Here is a 27956-nt window from a genome sequence, read left to right on the forward strand (position 1 = left end):
GTGTTTGATCCTGCTGATCTGTACTAGTTTGAAAATACAGTTAGAAGTAGTATTAGTAATATGATCGTTGTATGTTAAGGACTGGTCGATGTAGACTCCAAGGTCCTTTGCTACAGGGACTGGTGTTATTTCCTTTCCCAAGAGTGAAATTGACATTGGAGGCAATTTCCGCAGTAGTTGAGGAACACTATCTAGTAAGATTTTAGTTTTAGCTGGGTTTATTAGAAGGGAATTCTGACAGCACCATCGGCAGATTTTACTCAAGTCTTCGTTCAGATAGCCAAATACGCGAGCAATGTCAGTTGAGTGAAAAGATAGGTATAATTTACCGTCATCAACGTAGCACACAGACTTGCAGTGGGTTGGAACAGACAAGAGATCATTTACATAGATGGTAAATAACACGGGCCCAAGGATAGAACCCTGAGGAACTCCGTATTTAAGAGGGAGTGGGTCTGAGATAGCATCCCCAATGCACACTCTCTGGCTGCGACCAGACAGGTAATTATGAAACCACTCCAAGCTCGAAGAGGCAACACCTATAAACACCTATACACTGTAACTTCTGAAGGAGAATATCATGTCTGATACTATCGAATGCCTTAGACATATCTAGTAGCACGACAATGGACACTTCACTCTTATCAATAGCCATGAGAAAATCCGTTACGTGTAAAAGAGCAGTTTCTGTTGAGTGACATTTTCGATTACCGCTCTGATTTTAGATAGCTACTTGTTGGTAGTTATGTTGTCAACGAACTGACAGTGAGCTAATCTCTCAGACACCTTAGATAGTATTGGCAGTAATGAAATGGGCCGGTGATTACAGGGATCTTCGGGGTTGCCAGACTTTAACACAGGAGTAACTTTATCCATTTTCCATACTTTCGGGAAACAATTAGATCTAAATGAGTTATTCATAATGCTTGTATTAATTGTTACTATGACTGGCAAACAGTCCTTGAGGATGTGGGTAGTAATCTTGTCATGACCTGGTGCTTTGTTGGAAGAGAAGCCCTTAATTACATCTTCAACATCCTTCTCCAGTACAGGGTGAAATCGAAATAGGTCAGGGCAATCATCAGGCGTTCGCAAGGGGGTTGGCATAGTGGGATTTATATGATAATTATGTACACAAGCAAGATCGTAAGCTTCCTGAGCTACTGAACTTCCAAGATGCAAAATATTCATTGAATCTTTTAGCCAAGGAAACTGGGTGGTCTGGAGTAATAGGGTGGCTTTTGCACTTCTTTGGTAGGCAGTTGTTAATTATCTTCCATAGTGCATTAGTGTTTCGTTTGTTTTGTAATAGCAGGATCTCACATAAGCTTTTTCTGCAATTCGTAGTTCACGCTTGACTTCCTGTCTGAAGAAACGATATGTGTTCCATTGAAGACGGTCATTTGATTTAATGGCCCTTCGATGCCATTTATCCCGGGTCTTCATTAGTTGGCGAATTTCAGCTGAAACAAATGGGTTTGGTCTTGACTTGATTTTTACTCGCTTTAAAGGAGCGTGATCATCTTAAATATCCGTAAATAACGCATTGAATGTCTCCACTTGGTCATCAAAATCGTCAAACATGGATATGATATGAAAAGGTACAAGTGACAGATCCTCACTGAATTGTCTTGCATTGTAATTAGCGTAACTCCTGATGGTAACATAGGAAGGCTTGAGTTGAGGGGTCTTCAACTTTACTACTAGGTAAACAAGATGGTGATCGCTCACTGAGCAGGCAAACACGTCGCTGAGACTTACAATATCCGTGTTTGTCATCAAAACTACGTTGATTAATGATGATGTGGTTTCTGTAATCCTTGTGGGTTTCTTAACCAGTTGGTGTAGATGAAACGTTGAAATAAAGGTCTGCAGAGAGGTGGCCTCAGGGCCAGGAGCTAAAAGATTGCAATTTAGGTCACCAACAGTGACAACATTAAAGTCTAGGAGTAATGCATCTGTGAAGCTATTTGCAAGAGATGCAAAGCACGTGGTTGGTGTTTGTGGAGGTCGATATGTGTTGCAGATCAAAAACGATTTGTATTTTCTGCATTGAACTCTTAGCCAAAGTTGTTGAAAGCCATCGTCGCAGGCAGATGATAAATTCTCCAGCACAGTAATCCTGAGGTTTGACTTGGCGTAGATGCACAAGCCACCTCCAGCTTTATGTTGCCCATGATCCTTTCTGAAAAGTTGGTAACCGGAGATCTCGAGGCTTGCATCAGCCACAGATAAATCCGCCCACGTTTCAGATACAGTGAAGATATGAAAGCCATATTGCAATATGGTGTCCTTGACGAGACAGAAATTCTCTCTTGATTTTAAGGACTGGACATTCAAGTGACCGACTTTAACATTTGCCCTCAGTGCTTTTGGTATATCAAACTTAGCTGACTCCTTACACTGTCTGATAGGTCCTGGCTGAGGATGGATATCGCCACTTCTGACAAGTGAGACATCAGCCGGGTTAAAGGAGGTTATGCAGTTCAAATAATATGCCACGCATGACTTCTGAAACCTCTTGCAGCGAAAGATGACAAGATGGCCGCCAGCTCGCTTCAGATACATCAAAGGATTAAGTTGGAATTCGACCAGATATGCGGCGTCCATGCTTGAAAAATTCCCCCATGTTTGCATTTGGGCATTACTGAATCGGTTGAGATAATTTATGTTCGAAATATACGAAGCTAAGACCAGAAAACTTGACAAAATTACGGACAAACGCAAGACATGTCTATCCGCCATGACCACCGCTGATTTGATTTCCACACTGTGTACAAAACATCTGGAAAATAAAGGCAAGTACAAAGAATATCAATATAATAACGTTGGTTTTTGTAGTGCCCTGTAGAAGGTTTTATGTATGTCCTTTTTAGCACCCCTGGCTTATTGTAGTATTCCAAAACTTGAAAACCAGACTAGGCAACAGCTGATAATAATATCATGTAGTACACAGTAAAGTTCAATTAATCCCATTGACAAAAGTCTGAGTATAAACTTTCTTAATTCTACATACATACAGTATCTGTATAACATCCATATCTGTACAGAGCAGTGGCCAGTTCTGTAGCTGCAAGCGCACCACATTGATCATGAAATAAAATAATACAGGTGTTGTAATTGTTAGACTACAAGCGAAAGTGGCAAGACATCCATGTTGAATGATCTGTTTATTATATTTTAGACAAGCATGCATTCATCTGGGAATGCTGAATCACATAATGATCAGAGTGCAGATGATGCAAAAACAGTAACAGTAGAGTGATGAAATGTGACATCCCCCCTCTCTTAAAAAAATATAAACGAAAAACTATTGGTGGTGTAGAAGAAAGAAAAGAAAACATTTAAAAAATTGTGGAAACAAAGGTTTTCTCTCTTGGGATAACATTGCCATTTAGTGTCCTTCTAATAGAGAACAGCGTCCCTATACTTTTGTGGCGAGCAGACAACCTGACCCAATCTGGTAACTTGTTGGTTCTCATGGAGTGCTGTAGTTTCGCTGATCTACTGGTCCTGTTGTTCCGGCCAAGTGGTTGGAGGAGGGATAGGTTGTTTGATTGGAAGGGGTACTATGGATGGTTGCTGTGCAGGTTTGTGTTGGGATGTGGCTTGCATTAGTGGAAGGGCCAGAGGTTGTGGGGCAGTGTGTTTAGGTGGGGCAGCTGGACGCAATTGGGCTTGGTTGAAGCGGAGTACGGAACTACCCATATTGATACTGTAGGGGTGGGGGGCTGTATGATCAATGACTTGACCATGAATGCAAATGTTCCCCCGTTGAGATGGACAAGGTTTTACGTAAACATGGGATCCCAGTGAGAGTGGTCTCTGAGGAGCCTGCACATGTTTGTTATATTGCGTTTTGGATGCCATCTTGCACTGGTTGATAGGCCATTTGCAGTAATTTGTCACGTGATAAGTTTCCCCATGGCAACAAGCCCGTGGTGTGCACGGAAAGTCAACACAGTGTGACAACCTAAAGAGCGTGACGCTTTGCGATCAATTCCCTACTTAAATCATCTGTTTATGCCCTTTGTTGTGCTTAATTTGCCTGAAAATTTCACGTGCGGCTGGAGAAAGTAAATTTAATTATAAGGAGAAAGGTTTTGTACGATTTGTGACCGAATCAAGGAGTTTTTGGACTTTTTTCAGCCGGCAGCCGTAGAGAACGAGTGCGTAATGGCACAATTCTCAGGTAATTTATGAGTTTTCAAATGTGTGATACAGCTATATTTTTTAAACTCCGCACCGAAAAAATATTGCAGAATATATCCATACATATTAGATATCACTTTTGACAACCCAAAGAGTAATAAAGTCGTGTGCTTTTAAGGCCGATTTTACTCTTAAAATGTAGGGTGTTTGATGGAATTCAAGTTCAACCACGACTCATGTTTCAACATATATGCTAACAACATGAGCAACTATTTATATTTTGTTCTCGGTAATCAGCCAATGTGGCCATCAAGAGAAGTAATCAATCTTCATATGCCCGAGTCTTTCAAAGAGTTATACCCTACAACTAGGGTTATACTGGATTGCACAGAAATATATGCGCAAACACCATCATCATCGTTTCTACAGCCACAGTTTTTTTCCTTCCTATAGGAGTAATACTACGTTAAAAAGGGACTTATAGGAATTTCTCCCCATGGTGCCATCACGTTTGTATCTTCTGTGAGTGTTTCTGACAAGGAAATCGCCAGGTGCCGTGGGGTGCCACTAAGTATGTTAGGAACACGGCCACAAATATATACTGTGATTTGTTTATTAACAAAGAACCAAGTTTTTTTCGGAAAAATCCATTTTTCGGGATTAAGCAATCAAATAGGTCTATTTAATGTAAAGTCAGGTGAAAAAGTTAGGGTTAGGGTATCTTTTAGGGGTAAAGTTAACTAATTTTCAAGGTCCTCATAAAAAATGCAGAAAGGCCTAGTACTTAGGTACAGTAGATAACAAGTAACAGAATTATCAAAGATTAAAACGTCTTGTATGTTTTTCTTTTGTCTTTCTTTGACTATTATATTTTAATAGACTTTACATATTATTGGATGGGTTTAATGCTGTTTCTCTATAAAAACAATACATATATTCAGAATTAGGTTTATCTTGCCTCAATCAAAGAAAAACCACAAATGTACATTCAAATCTGATTATACAATACATTTTATGGTAAAAAGTAGTTAAATAAGACTTGTCAACATTGTCTTTACCCTTCTCAAAAAAGTCATTCTCATATAAAATTCTTTCACAATGGTAAACCTGGTCATTGATATAACTGAAGAAGTCACACCAGTCCAAGCAAGTAAATGCCATCTGACACTGTATTTGATAATAATAATCATGCTTCCTTTTCAACATATACCTGCCATTTGGGCCGGTTGTAAAGTCTCTGGTTCCCTCCTTTGTAACTCTGATCTCTAAAAGTCCAAATGGGATAAGGCCTTCATCTTCAGCCTTCGAATCATAAACTTTTCGGTCAGGTGTGCAACCAAGCCATGTGCAACATGGGTTAATGACTAGACCACTAGGGTAGATGTTGACCTGCCCCCGTTTAGCCACATTGGCATAGATCACGGCTGCAGTAGATTGCATATCATCTGTCATAACCCTCTTTGAAGGATTTAGCTGTTTTGCTAGGTTTTCAAACCCACTTAGTCTCTTTCCAACGACTCCGAATTTGCTTGCTGTCATTCGTTTCGCTCTAAGCCAAATGTACTATTGCTTGAAGGGTGTGTGGAGGCTCAGTCTTCTTCATGCATCTGTAACACTTTGAAGTTAACTTTGCCTTAAGTTGAGAATAGCAAACTGAAACATATTTGAAACCTCTTTTAATACATAATCACCATACGCACAAAAAAGCTAAAATAACTAAACATTTACTGCGAGTATATTAAATAAAAATGAGCATATTGCTTAAAAAATATAATACTTTTAGTGCTATGAAAATAGCCAGGCTCTGCAAAATACTTGTATGCCTTTGTTGTGGTATCACAGCCAGATAATTTCTTTCCGTGAGCTTCTTCCTCGCTGAATGTAAAAGCGGGAAATTTAGTTAGATCCACAGATTTGCCTGCAATCAAAATTTCACGTATAATTGAAACCAAACCACTTAACAGTATAGTATATGTGTTCAAACGTGAGTCGTATTCAAACGTAAGTCATGGTCAAACTTGAATTCTATCAAACACCCTACATTTCAAGAATAAAAACGGCCTTAAAAGCACACGACTTTATTATTCTTTGGTTGTCAAAAGTACTATCTAATATGTATGGGTATATTCTGCGAATTTTTTTTCTGTGCTGAGTTTAAAAAATATAGGTAAGTCACGCATTTGAAAAGTCATAACTTGCCTGAGAATGCCACTTTGACACACCCCTTCTGTACAGCTGCCGGCTGAAAAAAGTCCTAAAACCTCCTTGATTCAGTCAAAATCGTACAAAACCTTTCTCCTTGTGATTGAATATACTTTTCTCCAGCCACACATGAAATTTTCAGGTAAATTAAGCGCAACATAGGGCACAAACAGATGATTTAAGTAGGGAATTGTTTGCAAAGCAAGTCAAGCTCTTTAGGTTGTCATGCTGTGTTGACTTTCCGTGCACACCATGGGCTTGTTGCTGTGGGGAAACTTATCCTGTGACGAATTACTGCAAATGGCCTATTTCAGAGGAGACCATGGGGGATCAGCAGTTTCAGGGTGGAGTAGCTCTTCTGAGAGTGGTATTGGAGAGCGGGTGTGTTGGCCCGTTAGTTCCTGAGCTGGGGAGAAGGAATGGCCACGTGGTGGAGTGTTTCGGATGTTAAGGAGTGCCAAGTAGACATCTGAAGACCTTTTAAGGACCTTCTTGCCTCAGTAGTATTTCGATACTTGGGACAGATTAGGTGTTGGTGTTTGGCTGACTACAGGAACTGAACATCATCTTCAGTGAGGTTTCACAGGGGTTGATTGGCGGTGCTCAGCCATGGCCAGAATTTGCTGAGATAGTTGATCACTCCCAGGAATCTATGGACTCCTTACTTATCCTTTAGAATGGGCATGTTGACAATGGCCTGGACAGTAGTTCGGTTGAGTTGAGGGCCATCAGTGGTAATGACATGGCCCATGAAAACTGCCTCTTGCATGAGGAATTTCATTTTGCTGAGGTATAACGTTACATGGTGCTGTTCGAAGTGTTTGAGCACAGTGACGAGGTTGCGATCATGGTTGCTTCTGGCTTCCACATTCGTAGTGCCACAGCGTGGATTCAGGATGCCATCAGCAATGCTAATGACTAGGAGGCCTTCAAGGACCATATGTATTCCATGTTGCCATTCTTCAGATGCTGAGGATATGCCAAATGGTAGCCTCATCCATCTGTAGCAGCCCCATCGTGTATACATGGTGGTCATTAGGGATGATCATAATGTCAGGGGGATGTTTTGGAAGACCTCTTTGACGTCTCTCACCACCATGAATCTCATGTCATGTAATTTGTGGAGATTGTCCTCTTATGTTGGGATGGTGTATTTTGGGCATCTGATGGCCTTGTTGAGAGTCTGGGAAGGGTCTAAGCATATTCGGAGTTTTCCCGGTTTAGTGGGGGTGGGGTACCTTTCTTGCACGACCATGTTAGATATCCAGTTGGTTGGCTGTGATACTCAAACCAGCTGGCCTGTGGTTTCATAGGTGTCCAATGCTGCTTTGATGGATTCCAGTTTCAAGATGGGCTGACAGTGAATTGGGGCATGGATGGGCTTGACACTGGGGTCCAGATTGAAATCAACAGGGGACCCCAGGAAGCCGAGTCCTTCAAACAGTGTAGGACAGTTCTTCAAGATGAATTCCATGGTGAGAGTTCCCGGCTAGGGCCATGTTCAGTTTGAAGTAGCGGGAGGTATCGGAGGTGGCCCTCTTGACGTGTGGGTGGATCAGCTGTCGGGTGATTGAGTGCATTGATAGTGGAGCATTTCCTGATGAAGTTGGTGTTGAGGGTATGTAATCCAAGTGTTTTTCCAGGGTTTCTGTACTGAGTAGGGCTGGTTAGTCAGCGTTGATGATCTGGAAAGTGAGATTGCAAGTGGTGTTACCTTTGCAGGGCTTGATTAGTGGACTGGCATAGGGTATTATTGAAGCGAACATGCCCCCTAATAACTGACATGACTTTTCGGTGCATGCTATACCTGTAGCTGGTAAAGTCTCAGCTGTGCTAGGCCACGCAAGTCTGGTCGCCCGCTCAAGTCTCCCTAAAGGCCCAAGTCAAGCGAGTACAACGCCTTGCCAGCCACTGGATTTTACAAACTCGGGTGGGAGAGGTCTCTTACAAGGACAGATTAATCAAGCTTGACCTGCCCCCTTTATCCTATGATGGAGAACTGAAAGACTTGTTATTTTTTTTACAATTGTCTATACAACTATATTGACTTTAACATACAATGTTTTGTTGACTTTATCTCCCATGGCCATACCAGACTTTGTAATTCTTTCAACCTAAAAACACCTATTTGTAGAACCAGTACTTTACAGGCCTCATACTTTAATCACATTGTTAAACTCTGGAACCTTTCTTGCTCCATCTTACCATCCACTAGCTTTGACAACCCAGGTTCATACGAGAAATCTGTCCGGAATGTAATTCTAGACCGCCTAAAAACTACATATGACATTGATTGGCTCTGCACGTGGACACTAGCCAGTACGTGTTCGTACCACTAGGTTGAAATTATTTATTCTGTTTTTTAATTCATAATGGGTGGCACCTTGCATGGGACTTTACGTCCCATTCGCGTCTTCCCTTTTGAGTGCCGTTTTATCTCAGTTTCTCTTCTGTTTTCCATTTTTTATTGTATTATCGTACTTTTGCCTTGTTTAAATATTTATCTGATATGCCCAATAAAGTCGTTTAAATAAAATTATGACAGTTCTGGTTGGGACCACCATAGCCTAAGGCATATTGGAGAGGTGCTTGGATAGGAGTGTGTTACAAGAGGCGGCGGCACTAAGGTTAGTGCTGTTAGTGTCGTGAAATTACTGGGTGTGTATTTTCAAGACAGCCTCAAGTGGAACACTCATGTCACTGAGACGATTAAAAAGGCCGCTAAGTGCCTTTACTTTTTAATTCAGTTAAAGCGAGCTAAGGTACCATCACCAGAATTAGTAAATTTTTATGTTGCTTGTATTCAATCTGTCTTACTTTATGGATGTCAGGTCTACCATTTATAGTCTCCCCAATCATTTGAGCTTAAGTTTAGAGCGTGTCCAAAAGAGAGCCTTGAAAATTCTTTACGGTTATGATAATCATTATAGAGAAGTGCTTCAGATGGCAGAGCTGAAAACCCTAAGGGATTGGAGAGAAGACCTTTGCTTAAAATTCTTTAACAACATCGTCTCCAATCCCTCGGATTGTTTGTACCACTTACTGCCTTTCGATAACCGAGATCAACTTATGGAGTTATGACGACGCAGACCATTTACAGTTTCCTTTAAAACAAATCGGTTCAGAGATACTTTCATTCCAGCACGCACAAGACATTTAAACTAACATTTATTACAATTGTATATGTAAATTAGTTCCCTTTCAGGTTTGATTTTATTGTATAGTTCTATTACATAGTTTGTACACCTTTGCAAATCAGCTTCCAGCTGCTATTAAGGTATTCTTTTTAATAAACATCTAAACGTCTATCTCTCTGGAGTCAATTTGAAAGGAGATTTGGATGGTGTGGCTGGAGTCCGGGCACTTGTCATGCATTATTTTTTACATGTAGTGGCTCAACCTGAGCGAAATCTATATATTTACCTACAAGAGGCAAACTCTTGCCTACTTTTCTTTGAAGCAATACAACTAGTCGCCTTTGAACGAGAAGTTTTAGCATTGAGATGCTTTGGCAAAGTTTCTTTGAGTTTTGCAACTGACTCTGCAACTTTCAACCTTGCAATTATGGGTGGCAAATTGGCCCTCTAGGTCCCTGTGGTCTTCAGTTGTAACTGTTGCAAAAGTGGAAAAGTAACAAGCAGAATTGGGCAACTCCCCAGCTAAGGTGGCTACCATCTTCATATCATTAGGGAGTTCATTAAATTTGAAAGTGACATGAAAACCACCAATGGCAAAAACCTCTCCTTCTAGGTCTTTCATTTGGCTACATGCATATTTGACATAATTCTGTACAACACCAAAGGATTCAGACTCAGAATTTGCACCAAAAACGAAAAAGTTATCAGAACTTGATGCAACTTGCTTTCCAACATTTAAGAAACTGACAAGAAAGGAGCATACATTTGTGTTCTTCCTAAAGGGACACCCATCCCCACCTAATGCCACGAAAAATGTCCCTTCAGTCTGTCAAAACCACAGGAGAGCCTCATTAGATTTTTGTTTGGTATGCAAATAAAAATTTGTAAGGCGAGGGAGATAATCCCTTAAATCCCTGAAATCCCTGAAACAACCATGTGCAACCTCATCAGCCTGAATATAATTAGAAAACTCTTCTTCAACTGAGTAAACCTTTCTAATATCTACTTGCTTGATGTGACTCATTAACTTGTCATGGCAACAGTTTAGGAATTCTACCTTTTTGCATAAAGCATAATGGCGCTCTGCCCCCTGGCGTTTTTGTACTGGCCTTTGTTGCCAAAACAAAACTAACTGACTTGTATTTTGTTTTTCCCATTACACCCCCACTATAATAGCAGGCAATGCTGTGAAGAACGTTTTCACTTGAAGTTTCAAATGACCTTATTTTTTGAGAGCAATGATCTGATGCCACCCAAGCTTGCAGCTTCTCATTACTTGAGAGAAGTTTGGTCATGTGTTCTAGCTTACTCCTTTTGCACAAGGTATCAGAAATGCCCTCAATGGCAAGACATGCATTTTTTCCGCTGCTCTATGAATAGCCATGGCAGCATTGAAGGTCTCGTGACGATGTTTAACAGCTGTCCTTGGATTCTGGTTTGACTTCCCATTGTGAAGTATGGTAGGATTGATCTGCCCTCTTGGAGTACTAAAATTTACATTCTGAAATGGTACAAAATTGTATCAATATTTCCGGAAATTGTAGACTATCAGAAGGTGATGATGATGACAAAAAAGAAAAGAGAGAGGCAAGGGGGGAGATTTAGGGAAATAGAAAATACCCACGCACCTCATTGTTTTCTTTTGCAGAAGTACTCCCTGCTAAAAGTTCTTCTCACTGTGTGTTTGCAAGATCACTCTGAGCCTGAAAAAAAAAAATACCAGAGCTTAAATACAGTTACTTACTGAGAATAACGTTCTGAGCAATAAAATTTATGGATTGAAAGATAGCAAAGAAACAAATAGAAAAATCAAATCAACAAATGCACTGATAAATAAACAAAATAAAAATCAGTCAGTAAATAATAACTGCAAACCTTTGCCTGAAGCCATTTTCAGCTTTATGAAGCTAAACTATGGATGAGGGAATGTAAAATAAACAGAAAATTAGAAAATAACTTGACAAATTAACAGATAAATCAAGGTATGAATAAAAATCTGTGAGTTAATAATTATTGAAAACCTTTGCCTGTAGCCTTCTCGGCTTTTTTAAACTAATATTCATGTACATACTAAAATATGGATGGGCAAAGTAAAATAAACAAATAAATGGAAAACAAATTTACAAATAAACAAAAAATTTATATCAATATACAAAATAACAATCAGTGACTTTATAATTATTTAAAACCTTTGCCTGAAGCCTTTTCAACTTTATTTGGATTGACTTCAGTTTCCTGCTTTCCTCAGCTACATTGTTGATAAGTTTTGTGTTCTCCCGCAGTGCTGCATCTCTTTCCTTTTTTTGACTTTATTGAAAAGCCTAACGTTAAAACAGTTTAGTTTCGGTGGCATATCCACTCATTTGTAAAACTGTAATGGCATGGGATGACGTTCTTTCTAACAGGGCCTCACAAGTAATTTGGCCCAAGCTCAATAAGTCCCTGATTAGACACTTCTATTCTTTGTACTGGATAGAAATTTTTTTCTTGTTTCAGTGTAGGACACGCCAAATGCACTACGAGCCTCTCGCACAGCTTTCAAAAATAAACTGAACACTTGAATGGGAATATCTTGTATAAAATCTATCAGCCAGGCATTGTGCGCTTTAATTTGTGGGGTCAACCTCCTTTTTATTGTCACTATCCAATGCTGTGTATATCAGACATGCCAAATCCACTGCTTTTGACCTGTTTCTCTGTGTAGTAAATATCCTACCTTGGTCGATGTAAAATGCAGACTAGCTGTAGGCTGCAGACCGTGGGTAAAATGTAGACTGGGGTGAAATGCAGACCAGGGGAATGGTGTATTTCGATTACCATTATCGAGAGCTAACCATGCCCAGGCTAACCTGTGCTTTATTCAGGCTAACTGAACTTACAGATATTTGGGCTAACTAGGGCACCACAAAGGCTAAATAGCACTAATAATAATATTTATTGATTTGTATTGCACAGATATCAATCCAGAGAAAAAAAATTTTCATCTGCGCATTACATTGACTCAACAAAATCCTAAAATCCTAAACATATTCCAATTAACAAAAAGTCTTATTTACAATAACTAATTAATCTTTAAAGTCCTATATACAAATCCTTCTTCATGAAAAGAATAGAAACAATAAATTAGCTGGGAAACGCCTTCTGGAATGTATGAGTTTTGAGAGCCTTCTTGAAAGCATTAACTGAAGATATATGTCTAATAAAGAGGGGAAGATCATTCCATAATTTAGGGGCAACCATATAAAAAGATCGATCACCAAGCGTGGAAAGAGACTTGCATGGTGGAATGTTAAGAAGTTTGCCATCATTTGATCTAAGATAGTACCTACCCCCTGTGTCATTCGGAGATACAAGATCGGAAATGTAAGTCGGAGCAAATTTATGAATGGCCTTAAAAGTTAACAATAAAAGTTTAAAAACAATTCAATATGCTACGGGTAACCAGTGTAGGGCTCTCAGCAATGGTGTGATATGACAAAATTTACTTTCAAATGCAAGAAGTGCAGCAAAGTTCTGGACTCTTTGCAGTTTTTGAATCTGATATGCTGGTAAGCCGTATGAGAGGATATTACAATAGTCAAGGTGGCTAGAAATAAAGGCATGTATCAGAGTTTCAGTACATTTTTGCTAAGGTACTTCCTTATCCTCCTGATATTATACAAATAATAGAATGCTGCAGAGCTTGTTTCCGTTATGTGATCACCCATTGATAGGTTAGAACTAATGTTAACCTAAATATCACCAGCCTGTTCCACATTAGCTCTCAAAGAATAATAATAACAATAACAATAACAATAACAATAATAATAATAATAAAGGGTCATGGTTGGTGTGAGAGGAGCGGTGAAGGATAGAGTACATGAGTGGAATGAAAGGAAGTGCTCAGTGGCCCATGCAAAAAGAAGGACACTGGAATCAGAGGAGTCAGTGAGTGTTGGGAACAGCGAGAGGGAGGTTATCAAAAGTTTGGGTGAGGTGCCTCATTACAAGTTCCTTGGAGTTATGGAAAGCACTAAACAGGATGATAATCTCAGTCTCGAGATTGCAGGCAAGACCTATATACAACGTCTATCTTTGATATGGACTTGCCCGCTCTCAGACTACAACAAGGTGCAGGCTTCAAATCAGTTTGTGATGCCAGTGCAAAGTGCTGGCCCATAGTGGAGCTCAAGAGGCTGGACAGAGAAGCAAGAAAGGTTGTCATCGAGAAAGGGGGCCTGGGGGGCCATGGGCTGAAGAGTGTTGAATGAGAGTACAAGCAAACTAAGGTTAAGGCTGTAGTAAGACTATAATACTAATGAAGATCCCGCTATGGAGGTAGTAAGGCGGTTTGAGGAGAGATCAGAAGAGCTGGGCCAGCGATCAATGGTGAAGGATGCCAAGAAATATGCATCTGAGTTTGGGCTCAACTTATCTCTGGTGCATCCCAACCATTGGTCACATGTCTAACAAATAATTTGAAAGTGTTTGTGAAGAAGATTGGGATGTGGTTGAAGACTGCTGCCAAGGAAAGGGATGTTGAGGAACTGAAAGCAGAGGGCTAGCAAGGACATTTGTTAACTGTGAGATGGGAGGATCAAGAAGTTGGAGAGGGGAGGATCAAGAAGCTGGAGAGGGATGCTTTTCTTGGATGAGCAAGTAGAAGGCTGTGCCGACTCACACCATAGCCGGGACTGCAGGAACTGTGATATTTGGATATATGGCAATAAAAACCTTTGATGTTCTTTGATTTCAATACTTTAATCCACACACTATCCACATGGTGGCCAACAAGTACCACAACAACAAGTTTTCGCTAGGCATCACGGGATGCCTACAAACACAACCTTTTCACACTTCCAGTACAATACGCAACAGGAACTATACCAGCAACTCCTACCAACAAAAGTCTACCACCAGAAAAAGACAGGAACTCACACAAGTGAAGATGTGAAGTGCCGCATGTGTGGTAAGGCCGCTGAAAGGCAAGCGTATGTGCTGGCAGGTTGTGGAGTGCTAGCCCAGTCTAAATACATGATTTGGGAAAATGCAGCACTTAAGGTAATTTTCTACAAACTCTTCAAAGACCTAGACTTAGTGACAATAGTACCATCTTGGTATTCTCAGAACATGCTGAAGCCACTTTACAAGAACAAGAGGGGAAAGACACTCTGGGACATACCACTATATGCAGAACATGCGGAGGTGAGAAACAACAGGATAGCCTTGTGGTTATAGACAAGGAAAGGAAGAAAGTAGTGTAACTGAAAATGAGCTGTCCATGGGTCAGTAATAGAGAGATCAAATGTGCAGAGAAGACGAACAAGTATGCGCTGCTGCAGTACGAATGAAGAAAGAGATACCCAGAGTACAAGATTGAGCAGCATAACATCATAATAGTCACACTTGGAGGGAGCTCGCGAAGGGTCAAAGAGAGCATACACCAACTAGTTGGAAGTGGCCGATGTCGCTCAGTGCTAAGGAACATGCAGAAAGCTGTAGCCTCTAGCTCCCTTAACATTGCCAGGACTTTGAAGGTCCTATCGGACTAAGTTCTTGCAACGACTTTAGTTTTGTGTAGAGGTTTTAAGCATTTATCTCCATTTTAGGGTCTATGGGTATACCATTATAGAACTCTTAGGTTTATTTGTGTGTGGACTTTTAAAGTCCTATCAGACTACGTTCCTTAAACGACGCTTGGTTCAAGCACAGTTTTAATAGGCTGATGGAACATTTATTTCCTTTTAGGGTCTAGGGGAACAGAATTTTTTTCAAGTTTAGCTTTCATCTATGTAGTAGTGACAATTGAATAGGCTACACCTTTCATGCCCTATATCAATTCTATTTGTAATCTGAAGCATTCAGAAGTGTATACTGCGACATAAGAATAATTATGTGTCGAGATTGTTTAGCCGAGGGATAACACTCTACTAACAGAGGACATCTACCCTAGTTAGTTTTGGAAAAAAACAGAAAACGATAAAACGGAAGTCAATTTTGGTTTTTCTGTTTAAACTTGCACTAAAACGGAAAACGATAAAACAGAAGTTGATTTTGTTTTTGGCTTTTTATCATAATGCAGAAGTAAAGAGATGATTATTTCTGATATATCAACAAAGTTGAAGTGGTAAATTGGCCATAGGAATCCACATAACTCCTGTTGCTATGAATAAAGGCTGATAGTTTTGAAAGAAACTGTTTGGGGCTGCGTCAGTGGGAGTAACGAAATAATTTGAATATATCAACAAAGTTGAAGTGGTAAATTGGCCACAGTTAATTACAAAAGCTGACGTTTCGAGTGTTAGCCCTTCATCGAAGCGAATGACGAAGACGAAGGGCTAACGCTCAAATTTCAGCTTTTGTAATCATTACGGTGGCCAATTTACCACTTCAACTTTGTTGATATATTCAAATTATTTCGTTACTCCCACTGACGCAGCCCCAAACAGTTTCTTTCAAAACTATCAGCCTTTATTCATAGTAACAGGAGTTATGTGGATTCCTATAGTGGGATGGGACAGCCATAAAAGAGCTGTCTGGGTGGGCATGTGATCTCCTGCCTCCATTGTCGTGACAGTGATAGAATCTCAATCAAACTTCAACTTACAGGTAAGTCTCGTTTAATTTTCCCATTCTATCACCTCACTGGAGTCATGTAGATCCCATGGAACTAAAGCAACGACACATCCACATTGATCAATCTCACAAATCAATCACTCATCTATTGTGCTGCTGAATGTCTTTCTGATTAAAAAAGAAAGGTACTAACTTGTATTAACAACAACCATGTTTGAATATAATCATCCAAATTTAAGTCAGTTTGGGTAAAATATGGACTGTGAACACCAGTGCCATAGAACATGTTCGAACTAATAAAAATGTAGATTTGGGTCTGTCTATGAAAGTCAAATTTGAAATAGCAAACAGTAATCTTCATTCTTGTGTAAACACTGCATCAGCTAGCATGGATTTACTTTCTTGGAGAGGCTTGTGGTAAATTTGCAGAATGTTTCAGCTGAAGCCTAGCCAACTGTGCTTAGGATAACATCAACCGGAACATCTTTCTCCTTAGCCTTTGATGCAATTGCTACTCTTGTGTTATGTGTTGTGAAGTTCTGGGTATCAATTGCAGAATTCTTAAGTATTTCTTTTGCCCATCTAGATATAGTATCTCTGGATACTGCTTCAAATGGTTTGACATAACTTTTAAAAAAGCTTTTTATCTCCATTCTGTAAGGGTTCTGTTCTTTTTCTGTATGCTTTCAGTGCATTTAATGGACATATAGCCTTGTTCAGTGTAAATGCAGTCACTCTTATAGGTTTTGATTTGTTATTGGGCTTACTAGTCTTAGTATGTTCCTCAAGATTAAAGATATACGCATCTTGATTCATTTGTAATCCTGATAGTGTTAGTAGGTAAACAGCTTGTCCCCTTTGTCCTGTTGCAAGAAGCAGCAGCATGACAGGTTTTTTGTGTCAGTTCCTTTAATGACAGTTTATCCAGTGGGTTTAAGTTTTGTAGGTAGTCAAGAGCTTTGGAAGCATCCCAGATAACAGTGTATTTAGGTTGTGGTTTCCAGTTTTCATTTATCCCTTTCATAAGTCTTCTTGTTGTTGGATGTGTGCCAAAGTTGTCGTAGTTGTCAATGTTAAGAATTGCTGATAGTGCGGATCTGGCAGAATTGATGCTAGAATAACTGAGTCCCTTATTGTATAAGGTCAAGAAATTCCATACCTCCATTTATTTTGGGAGAACAGTGATGAACTTTCCTTTTATGACAAAATTCCAACCAGTGATCAAGGTATGTTGAGTACTGTTTCTTAGTCCCTTCTGTCCATGATGACATGAGGATTTCTGTAACTTCTTTTGAAAATTGGAACTGTCGGAAGGATTCCCTGATAGCTGACAGACCGTTAGGTGGAGTTTCTTCTACAGTGGGTGTAATGTCTCACAATTGTGTTGGAGGAGAGTCCCTGATGGTTTGTATATCCAGGGTTGGTTTAAGAGCAGTTGAATTATTAAAGGGAACCATGTCTGTGTTGGCCATACAGGCAATATCAGTAAACCTTTGGCTTTGTCCTTCAAGATCTTTTGCAAGCAATGGGGTACAAGGCTGAAAGGAGGGAATGCATAAAAATTAAATTTACTGTAATCAATGGAGAAGCTATTAACAAATGTACTGCCTGGGTCTGGTTTCCACAAGCAGTATATGTCTAATTGATTTGTTAGTCTAGATGCAAATAAATCCATATTGATTTGTGGGTATTCTCTCTGTATTTCTCTGAATATGCTTTTATTCAGCATCCATTCCTGCTTATCTGAAAAATTTCGTGATTCACTATCTGCAGAAGTACCGCAAAAACCAGTGGATAAGCCACACCCGCAGATAAGCCACACCCTGAATTTAGCAGCTCGAATTTTGGAAGAAAAGTCTTTTGATGGTGATTCACTATCTGCATAAGTACCGTAAAAACCAGTGGATAAGCCACACCCGCAGATAAGCCGCTCCCTGAGTTTAGCAGCTCAAATTTTGGAAGAAAAGTCTTTTGAAAGAGATCAAAAGAAGTCCAGAGTCATGTCTTGGCAAGTCTTCTTCATCCACTGTTTATCGAACATAAACTCACTATTACAGTGACACGAACTCAAACGGGGCCACCCAACGTTTTTTAGCCAATCACAAGACGAGTTTAGAACCAGAAAATTGAAGTTTGTTTATCAGCGGATCAATCACTATACGGGTCAAATTTCACTGTTCGTTTGACTAGATCAGATGTGAAGGTATGCGAAAGCTTATAGTTTTTTTAAAGCAAAAAAAATATAATATTTTTCATTTCTATTACGGTAAAGGTGAATAAATATTTACCGAATGGCGGCCGGTAATTCCGAAGACTAAACTGACTAAAGTTAAATTTACCAAATTGCGGCCAACTCACTTTATACAATATATTTTCTGAAACACGGCCTGGAATGCCGAAGGCGAGAGCTTATGTAATTTACTGAATATTGCGGCCGCGAATTTTGAAAACGAAACGGGCTCGATCAATGTAAATAAATATATCAAATTACGGCCGGCTAAACCTCAAGGCGAAACCGGCTCAACACAAGTATATTTTTAAAATATCATTGAAAAACGGCCGTATCTACAATTTTACCGGGAATTTTAGTAACCAATCACAAGGACAAAGAAAATTTCAAATTTAGTTTTTGCATGTATTATCGGAGGTTGATTCCGTTTGCGTTGTAGTTTGAAAGTCGGGAAGTATTTCAAACATTTATTGATTTGAGGTAAAACCGTTTCGTCTTCAAAATCTCAGGCCGTGTCAATTCCACAAATACATTTGTATTGAGTCCGTTTGGTCTTCAATATTCCCAGCCGCATTATTCCGTAACTTATATAAGCTTTCATCCTCGACATTCCAGACCGTGTTTCGAAATATATAGTTTATAAGTTAACTCGTTCGTAATTTAGTAAATTTCTTTAAGTCTGAGTCCTTTCAGTCTTCAAACTTCCCGGCCCCAAAATTCGATGAGTTATACAAGATTTCTTCTTCAAAACTCCATACCCTAATTCGAAAAATTTTTGTTATAAAAGTTTACTCAGCCGTAATTTGGTAAATTTACGTAAAGTTCGTTCAGTCTTCAAAATTCCTGGCAGCAATACTCGGTAAATTATACAAGTTCTTGTCTCCGACATTCCAGACCGTGTTTGGAAAAATAAATTTCATTGGTTTACCCAGCATTATTCGTTACTTATGTACGTTGAGGCTGTTCAGTCTTCAAAATTACTGGCTGCTATTAGGTAAATTTTTATTCGCTTTTACCATAAACGAAATAAACAACATATTTATTTCACCGTAAAAACACTAGAAGCTTTCACATGTCTTCACATTGACTGCAGTCAAACGAGCAGTTTAATTTGACCGCTGGTGAACGAACTCGCATTCTTTTGTTCCGTACTTGTCTTGTAATTGGCTAAAAAAGTTGGGTGGCCCCGGTTGAGTTTGTTTCACTGTAACATTGCAACGGAAAATGGTTCAGTCTTACCCACAGTTTTAGCACTTTAATATAATGAACATCGTTTCTACTAACTTTGACATATGATTGATCTTTCTCTGGTATTTGTTGACAGGAATAACTTCATTCAACACAGTTTTTCCATAGGATTTTGCATTACAACAAGAACATGAGCGGAACATTCCAAGCCTAGTAACCAGGCATTATATCAGACACATCAACAGAAATTGGCGTAGACATTCACGACACTTTTTTTAAACGTTCCCGTAGATAAGCCACACCCTCAATTTCTAGTAACAATTCTTGGAAAAAAGGTGTGGCTTATATGCTGGTTTTTACGGTATTTAATTTTCCAGCCATACAAACGGCTGAAATCCAGATATAATGCCGAATGCACCATTCCCAGATATCACTTGCCAGTTTATTTAGTTGAGGCCATTTTGAGCCTCCCATATTGTTTATATAGGAGACAGCTGTGGTATTATCCCTCTGGGTTTGTATGTGTATATTACAGCAGTCACTACAAAGTGATTTAAGAGCAAAAAACGCTGCTTTTAATTCCAGAACATTTATGTGGCCTGTGGCCTCATGCTGGGTCCACCTACCACCTATTCTCTGATCATTATCTGCTGCCCCCCACCTTTTTTTGAAGCATCACTTTGAAATATGATATCTGGGTTGCTAGTAAGGATGTTTTTTCGTGCTAATGGCATATTAGTAATACACCATTCTAGTTCCTTAACAGAGTTGTCAGAAATTGTCAAATGTGCCTTATAATTGCCATGGTTTCTGGTTAGTGCTATAGTTGTGTCCCAGCAAAGTTTGAAACAAGTATTCCAATGACTTCTGCCACATCTGGTATGAGGGGCTTAGCTGCATGTTTAAGCTTTATATACATGCTTTCACAGTTTTTCCTATCTTTTCCGTTGTAGGTGACACAGTCCTATTTTGTGAGTTAAGGTTAACTCCTAAAAATTGGAGTTGTGTTTGTTCAGTGACTGATTTTACAGTTTTCAGCCTTTCCTCTCCCGCCTTGAGTGCCAGACTGCACACAGACCTCCAATCACTCCGATTGGCAGCATGTAGCTCCCAGTTATCTGTTGGCAGGCCAGTGGCGAGCATATCAGTTGCAAACGTCCTTGAAACGCAGCTTAGGTCTGCCAATAGGTCTCAAACCGGATTCCAACTTGCCATACAGCAGATCCTTAGGGATTCGCCCATCCTCCATCCGGTACACATGACCGAGCCACCTCAGTCTGTGTTGTCTTATCAGGGTGAACATCGAGGGGATATTGGCTCTTGCAAGTACCTCATTGTTAGAGACCTTATCTGTCTATGAGATGGAGAGGATGCGATGAAGACATCTCATATGGAAGATGTTTAAGCGCTTTCCCTGACTAGTGTAGGTAGTCCAAGACTCGCTACCAAACAATAAGGTGCTCACGATGCAGGCACGATACACAGCAACTTTAGTTTGGGTAGTTAGCTTCTTGTTATCGCAGACACGGGCAGAGAGCTTAGCCATGTTGGTTGCAGCCTTGCCAATTCTCTTTTCCAATCTCCACTCCAAGGCAGTTGTTGTTTGAGCACCCGATTCGCTTGTAATTAACCGCTTACATGCGGATTTAATTAGCATCAAATTAACGCATACAAGCGGTCAAAGTAGGGCCTATTTACCTATCGTGAGCTTGTGTCGTATACCATCAAAATATTTGTGCCCTTTTCTGACCCCTTTGACTAGCTGCTTTGTTTCCCTGCACATCGTGAACCTTTAGGTTGTTGTTTCCCATTACCTGATCCTGACCTTTTTACTCTAAAATGGAAAGGCAATCCAGATCAATTTATTCAGAGGAACAAAAGGAAGTGCTAACCACGTTTTTCAACGAAGGAATGACCTTGACCAAGAAAGCCATGTGCGACAAAATTCGTGCATGTGCCGCGAGAGGCGGAATTTCCTAAAACCAAGTGAAGGTATTTTTCAGCTTACACCTTAAAAGGTTCCTCGGCCTAAAAGTGATTAACATACATTTTATCATGGGCACTAGGATAATTAATTTCCTACACTAAATTTCATGTATGTATGTTGGTAAGACTTTCAAGCTATTTTTTATCTTGGTGTAATTTGTGAACTGTTGACCTTTTCTGTTATGATCTTAGGCCATCTTTCGACCTTTTTTTTTATTTTATCACACATAGGCTGTATACATTGTTACAGTGTAAGATTTTCGCCATCCAGCGTAGTTCTAGTTCTGCGTTGTCCATAGCTTTTCACGAATAATGTGAAAGCCATTGATGTTGAAAGAAAATTAAGCATGTGATGCATAATGTAATGTTACATGGAACGACCAGAAACCGCCTTCGACGATTTGAAGCCACCTAAAGCCTCCTCAAAACTAACTAAAATTATCTTAAACAATTCAAAACCATCTGAAATCACACACAACCGAAAAATAATGTTCTCAGAGTACCGTATTCATTAAGTTTTTAATGATTTAGCGCGCGCCTCTGGTGACCTTTGTAATCACTGGAAATTCTTTGGATCCCGTTTGCACGTTTCGCATTGCTGACAATTGTACTGAATGAAAGTACGTTTACTTCTCATGAAAACGTAATGTACTAGGTACGATTATGAAAAATTTCTTGATAACAATTGTGTAACTTTGTCCTCTCGTGATTCAATTGTTCACCTGAAAATGAGATCGACTGTAATATATTCTTACATAATAATGGCCTTTTTAAGTTGCACCCCTCTCCTGTTCAATGTACAATGAAAAATTATTAATTGAGCGCGATGATGATGGAAATCGTTTGTCTTCAGATGGCCTAACAAGCCAATTCTCTCAGTCTCATATTGGTTTTAGATGGTTGTGGGTGGTTTCAGGTGAAGCTAATTGTTTTATTATTTACCTATAATATAAATTTTATCTTTTATATAACTACAGTAAAACCCAATTAAACTAAATATTTTGAATAAGGTACTTGCAAGGATGTTAATACAAAAGGATTATATAGTAGACTTGATTCCTTATATTTTCAAATATGTTCTTCAAGGCAGAAAATGACAAGATAGTCAATGGCCAGGGCACTTAAGATTTACTCATTCATATATATATATGTTTAGTATAATTTCAGAGCTGAGCAAAGAGTTTCCAGCAATCTGATTGGTTGAGCAGTTCCTTATATGACACTACATAAACCGCTCCACGCAGTTTATGTAAAATGTTAAAATAAAATGTTAATAAAATGTTATGATTTTAAAAATTTCTGTTGTTCAGCTCTGAAATTATACTAAAACAATTTTTCGCCCCAGGTTCGGTGAATATTGTGGAATAATTGTCAAATATAGGCATGTAGATATACATTTCCCCCTCTCTCACTCTCTCTCTACCTTGCTCTCTCTGTCGATTTGTTTATTTCTTGATTATTTTGGCACATACATTATGCAAAGTAGGAACAAATAAAAATCAATTTAAAAAGATTTTTGACGTACAACAATTTACCAATGTTGGTAATATTACAGTTGAGTATGAGAGGATTATTTCTCAAGTTTTATAGCAAGATAAACAAACTTTGCACTTAATTGATGTCAGTGTTAAAAACTGTACCATACAAATGAGCAGAGATATATCAAGAAATACTATTAAGGACTCAAGATCTTCAAGAGGCTCAGAACTTCAATGTTTGGGATTACATGCATAGACCTCTCCTAGACTTTGCAAATTCAAAAAGGCGACATACCGGTAATAGGGGTATCATTGGCATAGTAGATATTACAGTGATAATAACAATCAAGTTTTTTAATTTAATTATATTGTGGTAGTCTTAATATGCTCACCTACCTCAAAGCAATGTACAATTTATGGAAAACTGAATAAGAGTTAAAGAAAACCTTGAGCGAAGACATGGTGTCACTACTTGAGCAAATTGTAAAAGCTAAGTAAACATGTCCTTAGGATTGAGTTGACTTGTATAATAACACTTTACTTTTTTCGAATACTTTTTTGGCTACTGTACAATGTCATCTAACTGTTATGAGTCATGCCAACACAATAAATTAATTAGACAGAATGTTTTCCCAATTGCTGATTTAGTATAGGTTTTTTCATGATCCTTTTGAAATTGTCAGTGACAGGTAGTTGAAAGTTTTCTTGTCTGCCAAATTTGTAAACCAGTTGGAATTTTACACTTCTTTGTCTTTTCCTTTTTTTTCAATGATATGAAACATTACTTTTTTTCTGATCAGCACTGAATAAACAATCACAATGCAAAATGTAACAGTGGTTCCAGAGTGCTTGATGCACAGAAGAGGACAGAAAAAAAAAACAAGTGAGGAAACAAAGTGGGTTTAATGCTTTCACTAGGGAGTTCCTACAGAAAGTTAATCACAGATATAAACTACATATTTAGCTAAAATTTGACAAGTTCCTCCACTTTTCTCCAATTGTATGGAAGACCTCTGCTCTTCCCCCAGTCTGTTCTGTGATTATGTCATGTCCTTTAATTCCGCAGAACAGACAGGGGGAAGTGCAGAGGTCTTCCATATCATTGGAGAAAAGTGTCTTCCATATCAGTGGAGAAACTTGTCTGAGTCAGATAGAGATGCCTACAAAAAGGTGGCAACAGATACAGGGTCAGTTGTGTCACCACCCTCAGCTGATAAACAAGCCAAGAGGATCATTGCCAACATCATGAAACAGGTCAGGTAGTACTAATATTATTATAGTCATCATCGTGACCATTATTACGTAATTACTATGATGTTTATCACAGTATGTGTTTTGAACTTTGTAGTTTTTAAATGACTGCATGAGTACAATTTACTAAACTACATCAAATGAGATCTTAGTTACAAGTAATTGAAGTGATATACCTGATAACTGACATGATTTGGTTTATGTTGAAAATGGCCTTCAATTGTGCTAGAACAACTCTCCCATCTCTTTTCTTGTGTATCTTTGCCTGAACTTTTCTAGCCCAGATCAGGACTAGAAGATGTTAAATTTTGTTTAAACAAGCATTTTGTATTGAATTCTGCCATACATTGATTTAATTGATAAAAGTTTATAATTTCCCAGTTTTCTTATTGTTATAATTGTTTATTTAACTGGTAGATTGACTATTGTCAAATTAAAATATGATATTTATCTGTTTGGATTGTCATGTATTAAGATGTGTCAAATGTTTTTCATTACTTGTAATTTTTGTAATTGGTCATTAGGTGTCTCACTCTCCTAATAAACAATGAAAGTTTTTTAAAAACTCAGGTACATTCTTGTTACTAACCCTTATCAATGGATTACACAGGTTGCTGAACTGGAAACATTAGTCGGTCATGCAGTTGTGTTATGTGCATATGATGGCATTTGTTACCAAGGTTCAGCTGGAATTGGTGACAGTCTTTTGAAAACAAACATCATGGAAACATTTGCAAGTAGATTACACAGTGAGTATACTGACTATAAACATGCATTAATTAGCACTTTACTTTTGATATGCAGTTTCAGAAGCTCTTCCAAATTTGACTTGTAATGTTGAAGTCTTTCTACAACTTTTTTGCTTAAGAATTTGTGAAGTGTGTCTGTGATTGATCCCTGTAGTGTAGTGATTATACATGTACCTGTCTCATTTATTGACAACAACCTAGTATGGGTTCTAAGGTGAGCACTTTGTACATAATTCAGTAAATATATTACTTGCAATAATCCTACTGGAATGGAAATACCCGCATGCTGTAAAATTACTAAGTCAGTAAACACTTATACGTCTATCAGTGTAACGTGTTTTTCGATAAAGTTCATTTGGTCTTTGGCAAGGAAAGAGAAACAGTCTCTTTGTGTCTAAGTGACGACACTACAATCCCCCTTTTGGATTTTTCTATCTATGAGTTGATGATGAAGAAAAAGAACATGTATTAAACCAATTACATGTAGATTCCAATTTGTATTGCATTTCCTCACTGAAAATATAAACAGGACAGCTAAACACATCATCAAGAGCAGTAATCCCTTTTCTCGTTTTATGCTACTTAAAGTGTACAACTGTGGTCTTAAATACCACAGCAGTCTCAGTATATTATCCCTTACCAAAATTAAGTATACTTTTAGTATACTAATTCTGTAATCAAAGTGTACAGCAAATGAGATACACAAAGTATACTTTTAGTAGACTTGAAGTACCAGGAATACCAGGAAATTAAACACAATGAAAGGCACTACATTAATGTTTAGATCAACAACTTACTACACTACTTATCTGGATTTCTAAGAAATTAGAAAAGAAAGTATCAGATTTCCAGTGAAAATATGTCGTTATTTTATAGGTAATTCCTTGGAGGAAAAGCAAGACGTCTCTGTAAAACATCTACAATAAGTGCACAACACCAAATACAGTATGCTTTTTATACATATATTTGCCTTAATACATGCACGCTCGGGTTCAGACCAGATGTCAGAGCGGCAATCTCAGTGGACCAGAAGGCCGCATTCAGTTTCAGTTTTCCCATGAGTGAACACTACTTATTCATAGACTTCTATTTGAAGCAGTTAGGTGGAAGGAGTCAGTAGCTGTTTTACCCTTAGTTTCTACTTTTTCTTTTGATTTTATGCAATACGAAAACCAGGCCGTCTTTTCCGACACAGATTTTGATTCTGCTTTTGATTTCTTCTTGTGGCAATTCTCTTTGTCTATAGCTAGAAGTCCTGTATAGTTATATGATATTCAGTGCGACAAGCAGTGACATCTAGCTTCAGTTTTTTTTTTTTTTTTTTTTTTTTGCTGTTAATTTCTATTTTTCTCTTTTGTGGGGGAACTTGTTGAAAGGAGAGGAAGTAAAATGCCTTACGCCAAGATACAGCAAATGGGCATTTTATTCAACAACCTTCCATTGGATATAAAGGGAGAGATTGGTGTTATTCCCTGGAAACCGTCGCTTTATGGAAGCAGCCAGCGCCGAAAGCTGTGGCTCACCCGTCATGACTGGAGCTTTGGTACATCTTTACCTGGACCCTCCTCGGATAGTTGCATAACTCCTACAGCCATTACTCCCACATCAACTACCCATACGCCCACTCCTTCCTTCTGTAATTCATGAACTTCCTCTAGTCCACCTGGTTTAAGTTAGAGGCCATTTTACATTACAAATCATCTTTTATTACGATACATACATCTTATCAACACGCTATACACTACACTTCCTTCTCCCCTGATACATGTCACAGCCAGTCCGCTCCGCTAGTTAGATGCCTGTCATCACCTTCCACCAATGTAAAGTCATCTCATGTAAGTGCCCTTGTTAGAGTTCAGCAATCTTCATCCCACATTAACTCTTGTTGTGTTTATTCGTCATTTGCAACCACTGCTACAGTTAGTGTTGACCAGTCCACTTCCCACACATCTGCTGTTCTGTTGGGACAACTCATTCATGCACTTTACCTAATTTCCCTTAACACAGCACCTCATCGGCTCCTGGTTTTATTGTTTCCAAAGGTGAGCCAGTTTTTTTATTTCTGGCTTTTTAAGGTTAAGGGTGTTAACAACTCATAGTGTCGGTTTATTGGCGTGAGAAAGGAATGTGAAATTTGAATGAAACAAAGTGAAGACGCTAGAATGTAAGACTGATGAACTATTTGCTCTTTTAAGTATTTAACTCTGACGTGATGAACTTTGTAACCCTTTTTTCCGCAGATACTGAATTTGAAATGCTGTTACCAAGCACGGCCGGAGAAATACCTGCAGTTCCTGTTCTTTTATTACGAACACACACAGGGGAACATTATGATTGAAGTGCAAAGGGTCCTTACTCCGGCATTGCACCCTTTGTGTCATGAGGCAATCGATAAAGGGGAATCGGTGTTTTCGGTCGCTTTTCTGAATGGCCTTGTGAGCAACTTATTTTCAGTCACTCGGCATAGATCAACTTCTTAAGGCTGACTTCCCTGATAAGGTGCGACAACGTTTTGGAACTGTGCATAACCAATTGTAATGTGGTTTTTAGCAAATAAGTCTCTTCATTTTGTAGTTCTTTTGGTTTGGTTTTTTAGCTAATGTGTGAAATCTCAGAAGGCAATAAAAGAAAAAAAAAGCACTGTTCATTGGGCTTTAAAAATACCATTGTCTATCGCATAGTTTCATAACAAAGTTAAAAATATAGCACCATTCGCAGGTATATTTTTCTCTTTTTCCATTCACGGCCTTTTTTTTAGATCCGAGTTTGGTGTTTTAGCCAACAATAAAATTTGCGTTAAACACAGGAATACTTCCATTATTACATACTGCGTATTCCAATTGTAAATGATATGTTTTAACTGGCTTAAGTTTATGACACTTGTAAACAGTGTCACACTTGCTGCGTCTGTTGAGTCGAAAGTAAATCATTGGCATTCGGAAAACTGATCATTAAACGGCTTACGCAGCTTTCCCCTCGAGTATCGTCACTATCTTCATTCAAGCAGTAGTCCAATTCAGGGTGACTA

The 27956-nt window shown here is 38.8% G+C and overlaps 1 long non-coding RNA gene and 3 pseudogenes across 1 annotated transcript; 2 read left to right on the plus strand and 2 right to left on the minus strand.

Moving 5' to 3' along the window:
* Positions 1–9684: 9684 nt before the first annotated feature.
* On the minus strand, positions 9685–11424 carry LOC148734915 (uncharacterized; annotated as a pseudogene).
* Positions 11425–11912: 488 nt separating this feature from the next.
* LOC111345684 (uncharacterized) lies at positions 11913–15022 on the plus strand (annotated as a pseudogene).
* Positions 15023–16403: 1381 nt separating this feature from the next.
* On the minus strand, positions 16404–17591 carry LOC148734916 (uncharacterized; annotated as a pseudogene).
* Positions 17592–24821: 7230 nt separating this feature from the next.
* Positions 24822–27733, plus strand: LOC148734917 (uncharacterized). Its single transcript, XR_015998259.1, has 3 exons — positions 24822–24928; positions 25805–26970; positions 27169–27733. It is a non-coding gene; the product is annotated as an uncharacterized LOC148734917 (long non-coding RNA).
* Positions 27734–27956: the final 223 nt, after the last annotated feature.

Source organism: Stylophora pistillata, chromosome 3, assembly GCF_964205215.1.
Source record: "Stylophora pistillata chromosome 3, jaStyPist1.2, whole genome shotgun sequence".
Lineage (NCBI taxonomy): Eukaryota > Metazoa > Cnidaria > Anthozoa > Scleractinia > Pocilloporidae > Stylophora > Stylophora pistillata.